Source organism: Triticum dicoccoides, chromosome 1A (genome assembly GCF_002162155.2).
Source record: "Triticum dicoccoides isolate Atlit2015 ecotype Zavitan chromosome 1A, WEW_v2.0, whole genome shotgun sequence".
NCBI lineage: Eukaryota > Viridiplantae > Streptophyta > Magnoliopsida > Poales > Poaceae > Triticum > Triticum dicoccoides.
Window position 1 is genome coordinate 555,836,154 of NC_041380.1, and position 11,443 is coordinate 555,847,596.

An 11,443-nucleotide genomic window follows, 5' to 3' on the forward strand; every position below is an offset into this window, starting at 1 on the left:
TCACCTCGCCCACCATGCCTATCTTTCTGGCGTTGCCGCCGCCGCCGCCGCAAGGGCCCATCCTGACAACCTCTCCCGCCTGCATCTCACACAAGTCATCAATCAACATAGCTAGCAGGACGGATCGAATCGGGGTCGGAGGTAGCATAAGGTCGAATCCTACGTACCTTTGCATTGTCATTGATGGTGACGGTGGCCAGGCCGTGGCGCAGGAGCAACGCGCACGACTTCTCGTGCTCCTCCCGCTCGTGGAGGGACGTCTGGACAGCGCAGCCGCGCGCGGCGTTGGGGCAAGGGACGCGGACGGCCCGCAGGATGCAGTCGACGGCGTAGCAGCGGCTGAAGCCGGTGGCGACGGAGCACTCCGGGCACTTGCGGCTCTGCCGGAGTCTGTCGTGGCAGGACGAGCAGAGCACGTGCCCGGCGGCGCACTGGAACACCGGAGGCCTGAGGGTGTGGAAGCAGATGGGGCAGTCGAGAGTGTCTGGGTCGACGGAGATGGTGAGCTCATCGCCGGCGTGCCTCTGCATCTCGCAGTAGCTAGGTGCCTAGGACTTGGAGTACTCTACTGTGAGGTGAACAGATGGAGGAGGCCGAATATGTAGGGACCCAAGAAAAGGACCGGCTGTTTACTATCCACTTCCTCGATCCACAAAAGTAGTAACGAATTATTTTTCAAATGTACAGTGATTAATCATATTTTGAAAACAAAATTACTATTGCACATCTAGATGTAATATATTTATCTTACATCCAAGTCCTGGACCGTTCGATGTATTACTGCTTGTTTTCTCGTGAGAGGCTTGATTTGCGTCACTGGCTGCATCTCGTTTCGTCGGGGTTTTTTTTTCATGCGAGGCCTGACGGTGTGCCGCATTCGTCATTTCTTTGGCCACTGTCCGTGCTTTTCGGCCTGTTTATTTTGGGGCTTCTACACCGACGCACCGGCTCAACTGTTAGGTCGGTTAAACCCCAGCCGTCCGATGCAGGTAGTGAAGGCCGTCAGATCTGCACGTGAGGCGAAACGTTGCAGCAACCATTCTTCGGCGCAAATAGCAGCCGTTGTCATTGTTGTCGCGGTTGCCGTTGAAGCTCGCTGCCGTAGTTGTTCACAGCCTTGCCGTCGCGCCGCCCGAGCTCTTCCTCGTCCTTACCCTCGTACTCGCCGACAACCTCCGCTCGCCGTGTTGGCCGCACGCGCTCGTCCTCGGTCTGGTGCTCGCCATAGGATCCTTGACCGCCCGCGCTTACCTTCATGGCAACTCCGGTGAAGATGGCCGCAGCACCACACCCTCAATTTGCTGGTCACAAAAACAAAAACAAAATCATGGGTCGTAGCAAAAAAATATGCCATTCATGGATGTAGCAGAATAAAACGCCGGTGGTAGCAAAAACTTACGACGGTTGCAGCAATTCGGCGTCACCGCCGTTGCGGGTCGCGACTCCGTCATGATGGATGTAGCAAAATTCCTCGCTGGTAGTAGCACAATCTGAGGACGACTGCAACAAAAAAAGTCACCTCTGTAGTAGGTCACAACTCCGCCCATAATGGATGTAGCAAAATCCGTCGCGGGTTGTAGCAAAAAATGGCGAAGGATGCAGCAAAAACTCAGCCGCTTCCAGCAAAGTTCTTGTCGTCAGTTGCCTCATTTATTTTGCTTCTCAGTAGCCGCCTTTAACTTGGAAAAGAGGGTTGAAACTTTTCAATTCAATGGATGAAACTTTCCAAAACAATGGTTGTAGCTTTTTTTTCATAGTGGTCGGATGAGAAACTACTCTTTCGCCGGTTGAAGCTTTCATATGAGTGAATGTAGCTTTTTCAGTGCATGGTGTCCGGTTGAAAACTTTATATGCCGGAGATTGAAGCTTTTGAATCAAACTGTTGTAGCTTTTTAGGTCGCCAGTTGTAGCATCTCTGGTAGACGGGTTTGGCGTATGAAACTGTGAGCAGCATCTCGTAGACAGCATCTCCATGGCAGCTTCCCAACTCCGGCTTGCTGGGACGGAATGAATCTGCAAACCGAGGGCAGTGGTCAGTGGAAGAAGTGTTTGTGGGCGCTGGTGTTGGAGATGGGGACCTATGTGAGATTGGGGCTAGCTGGCGGCGGGACTTGAAGGAGGAAGACGAGGAGCGGCTGACAGAGAAGGGGATCCAGAGGAAGAAGATAGCGGCTGGCAGAGAAGGGGATCCAAAGGAAGAAGATAGCGGCTGAACGAGAGAAAGAGCTCGGGAGGTGGGGCCAGATGTCGCACGAGACCCATGTGCTGATGTATTGGTGTGGAGAGGAAAAATATGAAACGCTTGATTGCCCTGTATCGTAAGTGCCACGCGCCACAAACATTTACCTTTATTTTGTGTGTCCTCTACTCGGCGGCGGCGGCTGCTTTTTCTTTTGAGCGAGTAAGATAACTAAATGAGAGGCACAAGCACAAAGGAGAAAGCGTCCACATTGATCTGGTGTTCGCTCTCATAAAAGAAGCGTCTCGCATTGATCGCTTGCATTCTTCATTTGGTTTTTGCTTTTTATTTTCCATTTTTCTTTTCCATTTTCCTCTTTTGTTTTTATTTCTCTTTTTCATTTTTTGTTTCAAATTCATTTTTTTTAATTTGGTAAGTCACATCTAGATGAGATATAGTTATCTCACTACATGATTTAAAGCTGCAACTGTCGTGTAAATTTTATGATCGTTCGCTGCGTGTGACTTCCTTTTTTTTTAGCCTTCCAGTGTTTACGTGCGCGTGCGGTGTTTGGGCTGGTCTTTTTGATTTGTGCCTGGGCCTGGACGAGGCTGGTCTTTTATGTTTGCCTCTATGTGGAGAGTGATCCTCTTTTTCAGTGTGCTCTCGGGGAGAATTGGAAGAGGTGAGCATTATTTTTGAGCAATGCTAGACGCACGGATTATTTTTATAGAGTATTACGGAGTGGCTTACCAGGCTGATTATGATTGGATATAAATAAACTGAAGGGCCCATCCTCACTGAAAATCAGGAGGGGAGAGAAGATTAGTTTGGAATCAGGCACATAATGCTGCGTAAACTGTCCATGTATGTAGGATTTTCGATTATTTTTCAAGTATATCCTAGCCGCCATCTCTCTTTAGCTTTCTCCCTTGTTTTTTTCTATTTTTTCTTTTGGTTTTTAAAACTTTTTTCTTTTCTTTTTTTGTCATAAAACCAATGGTTTTTTTAGTTTCATAAGTATAAGTATATTTTAAATTCACAACCTTTTTAAACGATGTTTCATCTAAGTTTGCCATCATTTGATTTAGTTTCCATAATTTTCGTGCAAGCGCTCTATCTTTCACATCTCTTGTAGTTGTTTGTTTGTTGGGTTGGGCTTGTTAGGCTTTATTTTTGTCTACCCATTAACGCAGCCTACTGGCAACCCGTTTCATATGTTGTTTCTAGACTAGGACTTAGAATTGAAAGAGACAAAAAAACATGTTTTTATCATGGCCGTGGCCCCAGTTATAAGTCTACCTTCGAGGGTACGATCATTTTTTCTCTCATTTTTCCTCGTTGCTAGTCCACCCTTAATTCACAACCGAGGACTTGCAACTGGGGGCCCGACCTTTGTTGTCCCTGTTGCAAATTCATCCTCTACTTGCAACCGAGACCCGACCTTTTTTTGTCCAAGTTGCAATACCACCATTGACACGCAACTGGCCCCGACATTTTTTGTCTCAGTTGCATGTTTGCCATCGACTCGCAACTGGGACCCACCATTTTTGTCCTAGTTATAAATTCACCCTCGACTCGCAAATTGGTGCCCATATTTTCTAGTCTCAATTGTAAGTCCATCCTCGACTCGAAACTAAGGTCTGATTTTTTTGTCGCAGTTAAAAGTCCACCATCGACACACAACTAGGGCCTGCCTTTTTTTGTCCTAGTTGATAGTCCAACTTGATTTAATATCCATTCTTGATTATTATAGCCTCGTATTTCTTCTTCGATATTTGAGTTTTGTTTGGCCAACTTGATCTATTTATCTTGCAATGGGAAGAGGTGCTTTGTAATGGGTTCGATCTTGTGATGTCCTTTCCCAGTGATAGAAGGGGCAGCAAGGCACGCATGTATTGTTGCTATTAAGGATAAAATGATGGGGTCTATTTCTACATGAATAGATCTTGTCTACATCATGTCATCGTTCTTATTGCATTACTCTCTTTTTCCATGAACTTAATACACTAGATGCATGCTGGATAGCGGTCAATGTGTGGAGTAATCGTAGTAGATGCAGGCAGGAGTCAGTCTACTAATATTGGACGTGATGCCTATATACATGATCATTGTCTTGGATATCGTCATGATTATTTGTTTTTCTATCAATTGCCCAACAGTAATTTGTCTACCCATCGTTGCCATTTTTCGAGAGAAGTCACTAGTGAAATCTACAGCCCCGGGGTCTATTTTCCTATCATATACTTTCAGATCTACATTGCCATTTGCTTTTTTCTTTATTTGTAACTTTTATTTTCAGATCTATATTATCAAAAACAAAAAAAAAAACCTTGTTGTGTTTTATTTGCCGTTCTTCCATTTGCAATTATCAATCTATCTATTTATCAATCTACTGCCCAGGAGGGATTGCCAACCCTCTTATACGCCTGGTTGCAAGTATTTGTTATTTGTGTGCAGATATCATTTACATAGTGTTGTGTGATTCTCCTACCGGTTCGATAATCTTAATCTCATCACTGAGAAAAATACCTACGTAGCTGTGCTGCATCATCCCTTCCTCTTTGGAAAAATACCGACATAGTTCAAGTGACATCAGACCCTCAAAGCGGTATATTTCCTGGGGGGTGAGCTTCTGACGGCTGAAATTGGTAACCACCCCTCCTAGATCTGGAGGTCAGTGCTGGAAGGGAGAGATACACTAAAATTGGGTCTCATTCGAAGGGTGGGCACGAGCTCGACGATAGAGATTTGGAATATGAAGTGGATTCGAAGGAAAGAAAATATGAGACCTATTGTCTCGTTGGTGGGTCAACCTCCACAACTAGTATCTGAGCTATTGGGCCAGGGGAACGCTAGATGGAATACCGAGTTGACTAATCAAGTGTTCTTGCCATATGATGCAAGTCCTATCTTGCAAATCCCAGTCTGTACACGAAACATAGAAGATTTCTGGTCATGGGCTTTCGAGAAGAATGGGATCTTTCCCGTCCGATCTACATATAGGATGGTAATGGAGATTAAAAAGAGAAGGGAAGATTGGTTGGAAGACGTCCAGGTGCTTCTAACACTAGCGACATGGCAAAATCTTGGGCCTCCCTATGGAATATTATGGTGCCAGCAAAAATTAAAGTTTTTCTATGAAGGTTAGCCAAGAACTATGTACCCACCGAAGATGTGCGCAAGAATAGGAACATGTAGCACAAGGATGAATGTTTTGCTTGTGGTGCTCGTGACTCCTGGCGACTGCGACGTCCGGATAATTAAGCTATAGTAATCCTCTGCTAATAAGGTCATGTCACTACTGTTACTGTTGCTAAACTCTCGTTGATTCGAAACCGGTTCAAATTTCAAATTCAAATTAAAGTCATAATTCAAATTTCTCAAACATGCAAACATAAATGTTTAAAGTGTGGCAAATAATCCATAACTAAATTTGGTGGTGAACCAATATTTTTGTAAAATGGTTTAATGCTTTATAATAATTAAAACAATGGCTTAATCAATTGATTAAATGCCGTTTATAATTTCTAATATATCAAACTAAATTATTTGAATACCACACTTTTGGGGGCTGTAGCACTTTTAGTAACACTAATTTAGATGCTACTTATATGTTTTACAAAACTAAAAAATAGGAATTAAAATAGGAAATGAATAAACATAAAAGATTTCAAGAAAAAGAAAAATAGAAAGAAAACTGAAAAGACAAAAAAAGCTGCCCCCTTGGCCTTGGCCCGCCGGAACCACTAGCCGGCCCAGCCCCACCCCTTGGTCGTCTTCCTCCTACTATACACGACTTAGGGCGTGCTCCCGCCCGACCGCGTCACCAGCGTCGACAATGACGGGATAAGAGCATAATTGGTTTGCTATCAATATTTGGCTTGCTAAATGTTGGCATTGTCAACTATTGGCAAAGTCTTGCCAATTATTAGCAATTTTATGTGAGATCGGCAAAATAACTCATAGCCAATCAAATAATTGTCAATATTTAGCACAATGTCAAATATTGGCATGCTAATTTTTGACAGCAAACCAATTATGCTCTAAGGTCGCCCTCGTCCCCTCGATTCCCTCTCCCCCTCTTATCCACTCCCTCTTTCTCCACTCTCTCCCTCTCTGGCCTTGCTCCCCCAGATCCCCTTCTCTGCCTGCTCACCGAACGGCCTCGCCACCGTCACCGACAGAGTCGGCCACCGTCGTCCTCCCGCCGTTCAAAGGAGTCTGGCGGCCTCCCTTCGCTCACCCTCGTCGACCTCGCCCTTGGATCGAGCCGCTGGAGCCCCAACGACGACGCCTCGACCTCTTCTTCCTCGGTGCCGTCTGCCACTGCGACCTTCGATCCGGGCAACTCCGACTCTAGCGCCGCCCTGCAACTACTAAGCCATCACCGGGCCCCATGCGCCCACCCGGTGAGATCCACCAACGATTCCCCTCCTCCCCTACGCTTTTCCCCGCCGTAGGGCGCCAACATCGTCGTGGCCAAAGCTCGCACCCGCACACCCACGCCCTTTCTGTTGTTTGTTGCCGCTGTTGCTACCTGCTACTGCTCTTGCGCCGGTGCCGCTCCTTGCTGTTGTTTCTGTACGCCTCGTCGTTGCTCGCCCGCGACCACCCGCGCCTGCGCCTCTGCCGCTCGCGTCCGCCCCTGACCGCGTCCGGCTGCACTTGGCTGCGCCTGTCAGGGCCATTGCTGCCCACCGTCGCCCACGCGCGCCCTACCCGCGCTGGCCTCTCCCTTCCCCTGCCCAACGTCGTTGCCGCTGGTGCTCGTACCCAGCGTGCTGCCTGCTGCTTCAAGCCGCCGCGGCCTCACCTCGCCCTGGCCACCCCGCTCGCGCGCCCGGCCCACCCTCTCCGACCGCCTTGGACCGTCGCATCCCGCGCCAGCGCCCCCGCGGCCCTGCCTGCTACAGCGCTGCTCTTGCTGTTGTTTCCTGCTGGTGTGTGCCACTGCACCGCGCCCGCCTCGCCCCTCCGCGCTCCCCACGCCGGCGCTCGCCGCCGCTTCCGCCACGCGCCGCAGCTGCTCCCGCCACGCCCCATGCTCTACCCACGCGCCGGTCGCGCCCTACGCGTGCGCCCACACCCACGCCGGTGTGCTTGCAACTGGCGCTGATGCGGCCCTTCCCCGCTGGTCGCCCCTCCCCCGACCTCGCCGGCTGCCGGCACCCAGCCGGCCTCGCCCCGCGCCCAGGCGAGTTCGGCCTCCACGAGCGCCCGCTGCCCGTTAACCGAGCCTGGTTGGCCCTATGGGCCACTGGCATACGGGCCCCACCGGCCCCCTTTTCCAAAGAAATGTGTAATATATATATATATATATATAATTGATTAATTAATCAATCAGTTAATTAATTAACTTAATTAAAATTGTTTAATTAAACTAACTAATTAGTTAACCTAATTAAAACTATTAGTTAGACAAATGAGTCAATGACAAGGGGGCCCCACCCCCTGTTGACTAGTCAAACGTTGACTGGTCAACTGGGACCCCCTGGACTCGCATGTCACCTCTGGTACACTTCTGTGTACACAGATCTGGGTGCACCTATCATTTACTCATTATTTTCGAATTAATAAAAATTACAGAATATTGTTAAAACTTTGGAAAATCATATAAATTAATCCGTAATTCGGATGAAAAAGTTTTATACATAAAAGTTGCTCAGAACGACGAGATGAATTGGAATGCGCTCTCCGTTCATCTGTCACATGCGCCTAGCATAGCGAACATCAAATTTTCCCCTCTGGTCGTTTGTCTGAAAATGCCTAACTCCAAGAAAACTTTCGGATGTTATCCCCCTCGGCCGGTATCATGTAGCACCACGTTAGAACGCCCCTAGCACTGCTTTTGACTTTTCATGCATACTATTGCACTTGTTTGCTTTGTATTTACTGTTTCTTCCCCTCTTCTCTCCGGTAGACCCCGAGACCGTTGTTGATGCCACTGTGATCGACTACGTTGAGGACGACCCTTCTTCCCTTTCAGCGGAGCTTCCACGCAAGCCCCCCCTTTGATCATCCCGATATCGCCCATTCCATTCTCTTATGCTTGCATTAGATTTTGCTACTGTAATTGATTGCTCCTATTCTGATACATAGCCTGCTTTTGTAACCTGCTTATTGTTACCTACCTACTTATCCTAAACTGCTTAGTATAGGTTGGTTAGTGATCCATCAGTGACCCCCACCTTGTTCTTGTTGCCTCTGCTTCATCATCGACGACTCGATCAACGTGATCGATGACCAGAGTCCGACACCTCACAGCACCTTACCCCCCTTTAGTTGTACGACTCTGCATAGTTACTATCGAGTGCCGAAGGTGATACCTCATAACGCACTCTCGATGATAACTCTGTAGTGTAGCTATTCGGTCGTGGTCAACGAGGGTGGTTCCTCCTTCACCATTCCCGATACGGCTCTGTCGTGCAACACCTCAAGTGTGAACCTCGAGGGTGGTTCCTCATATGTTCACCTTGATGATTACATTGAGTGGAATCCATCGAGGGTGATTCCACGGGGTTTCCCCCTTGATGTTTGGACACACGGTTTCCTTGACTTTACTTGAGACACTGGTGAAAGTCAGGCGGGCCCGGAGAGCACCCGAGGAGTTACGGTGGCAGCTGGCTGTTTAGCGGTATCACCCAGGAGGGGGTGATAGCTCCGGACTTGTCCTGACAGCCGTCACTTCTTTTTAATAATGCACTAACAGGTTTGGGTATTTGTTCTGAGTTGGCCTTTGGCCTTTACGCACTAACCACCACGCAAGAATGGTTATGGGCCTGGGCGACGTAGTATCAGCCGAAGCTTTGTCAAACGTCCAGTTCAGCATTGTGGCACGGCTGGGCCGGCACCATCCTGTAGTGGTGGAGCCTGGACCCGCCCTGCTCGCAACGACCCGGAGTGCAACGGGCGATGGGCCCAGACCCCGGAGTGCTTAGGATGTAGACCGAAGGGGACCTCTCTACTGAGCCTAGGTAGGGCTATTCCGAGGCCGGGCATTGACCCAGAAAAGTGTGTCCGTCCAGAGTAATCAAGCATGTTGGGAAACGTGGTGCACCCCTACAAGGAAGATTATCTATTAATAGTTGTGTCCATGGTAACGGACATTCAGACTTATATCCTGATCTTTTACAACTAGAAATGGATACTTGAGATATGTGGCTCCGGGATTGCTTTCTTGCAGGGAATCGAGGAAGGATCTTTGGGCATTAATTCTACAACATGTTTATTAAATATAAACTGCTATTCTTTACTCTTCTACATGCTTCAAGATGCTTGGAGCTGCTAGTCTTCGATAGGCTAGGCCTTCCCCCCTACTCTGGCATTCTACAGTTCAGTCCACAGACACAACCCTTCCATTTGATACCAATGCATACTTAGTTTAGATCTGATGCTTGCGAGTACTTTGGATGAGTACTCACGGTTGCTTTGCTTCCACTTCCCCCTTCTTTCTTCTTTCTGGTTGTTGCAACCAGATGGTGGATTCCTGGAGCCAGATGCCACCGCCGACGTCTACTACTACCCGATGGTGCCTACTGCTACTTGGAGACCGCAGACGACCAGGAGTAGTTAGGAGGTCCCAGGCAGGAGGCCTCGCCTCTGTGATCATTGTTGTTTTGTGTTTGCCTTCTTAAGGCAGTCTTGTCTAACTTTATGTTTGTACTCAGATATTATTGCTTCCGCTGACTCTTGTGTATCGAGCTATGTATTCGAGCCCTTGAGGCCCCTGACTTGTAATATAAAGCTTGCATTATTTCAATTTGTGTCTAGAGTTGTGTTATGATATCTTCCCGTGAGTTCCTGATCTTGATCGTACACATTTGCGTGTATGATTAGTGTATGATTGAATCGGGGGCGTCACAAGTTGGTATCAGAGCCAACTGCCTGTAGGAACCCTCTTTCCAACTCCTTGGACGAAGTTGAGTCTAGTCTTTGAAAAACATATTTACTAACATGGTTGTGTGGCTTATGGGCCCATGTCGCCATTGGGTGGTATTAGGATCTTTTACTCCTCGTCTATACTCTGGGACTCTGATCTCTCTTCTATTCAGGTTAAATGATTTTGCTAACTCTATCCTAGGTTCTCGTGATCACATTCATCCGAAGGTTTGTATACCCCTTTCTCGAATTGAGGGCGAAGTTCCGCTTCACAATGTTCACTGACCACAGGATCCTCATATCGAGGGCACCCTGCGCCGACACTTGCATATCCCTCGCTCCACTGGTTTTTCTCCGACGCTGATGTAGCCTTTGCTATGTCCCGCTGTTGTAGCCCTCCATCGTGTGCATGTGTGCCACATAGTATGTCTAGGATGATTCGCTTGTCCGAACTCATACGACCAGCGTGTAATTGGCTTCGTATATGTATCAGTATGTCATCAATGACTACTGCTTTGTACATATGGCACCTTTGCTCATCGTTCAAATTACAACATGAATGACTCCATACACTTGCTCCACCCTTTGTTGAACTACCCCCTGTTGCATTTAAGCAGGATGGTTAGAACCGCTAATCGTGGCCATGGTGGCAACAATCCACCACCTCCCGAATACATGGCCGGAATAATAAAACAGTTGAGTTGAATTGCCAGTTCATGTAGGAGTCATGGCTCATTTTCCACGTCCCAATATGAATCAACAACCAGCCCTAGTAACTCTGAAAGGCTTTGCGCGTATCAACCCTATCATCTACCGTAGCTCAACTCAGCCATTTGATGCTGATGACTAGGTCCATGACATCACTTTCGAGTTGGAGTCTGCTGATGTAACCCCTGCCAACTATGTCACCTTCGTGGCCTATTATCTGCAAGGTCTCGCTGCTCAATGGTGGGATAACCACAAACGTCCCTTACCTATTGGAACCGCCATCAATTGGCCAGAATTTCAAGCTGCATTCTGTGGGCCAATGTCGAATCACAATTGTTAGTCACAACGTCCCGGTTGAAATTGAAGGGTTGAAATTCCATCTTTTTCCCATTGTTTTGAAGTCATCCAGTATCGACCTGATTCTGGGAATGGAATGGTTGAAAACACATACCACTTCTATCATTTGCGCTAGTAAAACCAGCCATCTACTCCTTCCTTCGAGAGAGATAGTAAGCTACATGCTCACCTTGTTTGAAATGCCGAAGCACAAATTTATTTCTTGAAAGTGTTAAACACTTCTCCTCTTGTAGGAGTTGAAAACGCTCTGGTCGTTTGTGAATTCCAGGATGTCTTACCAATAAGAACTACCTAGTCCATGACCTTGGACTTGACGCA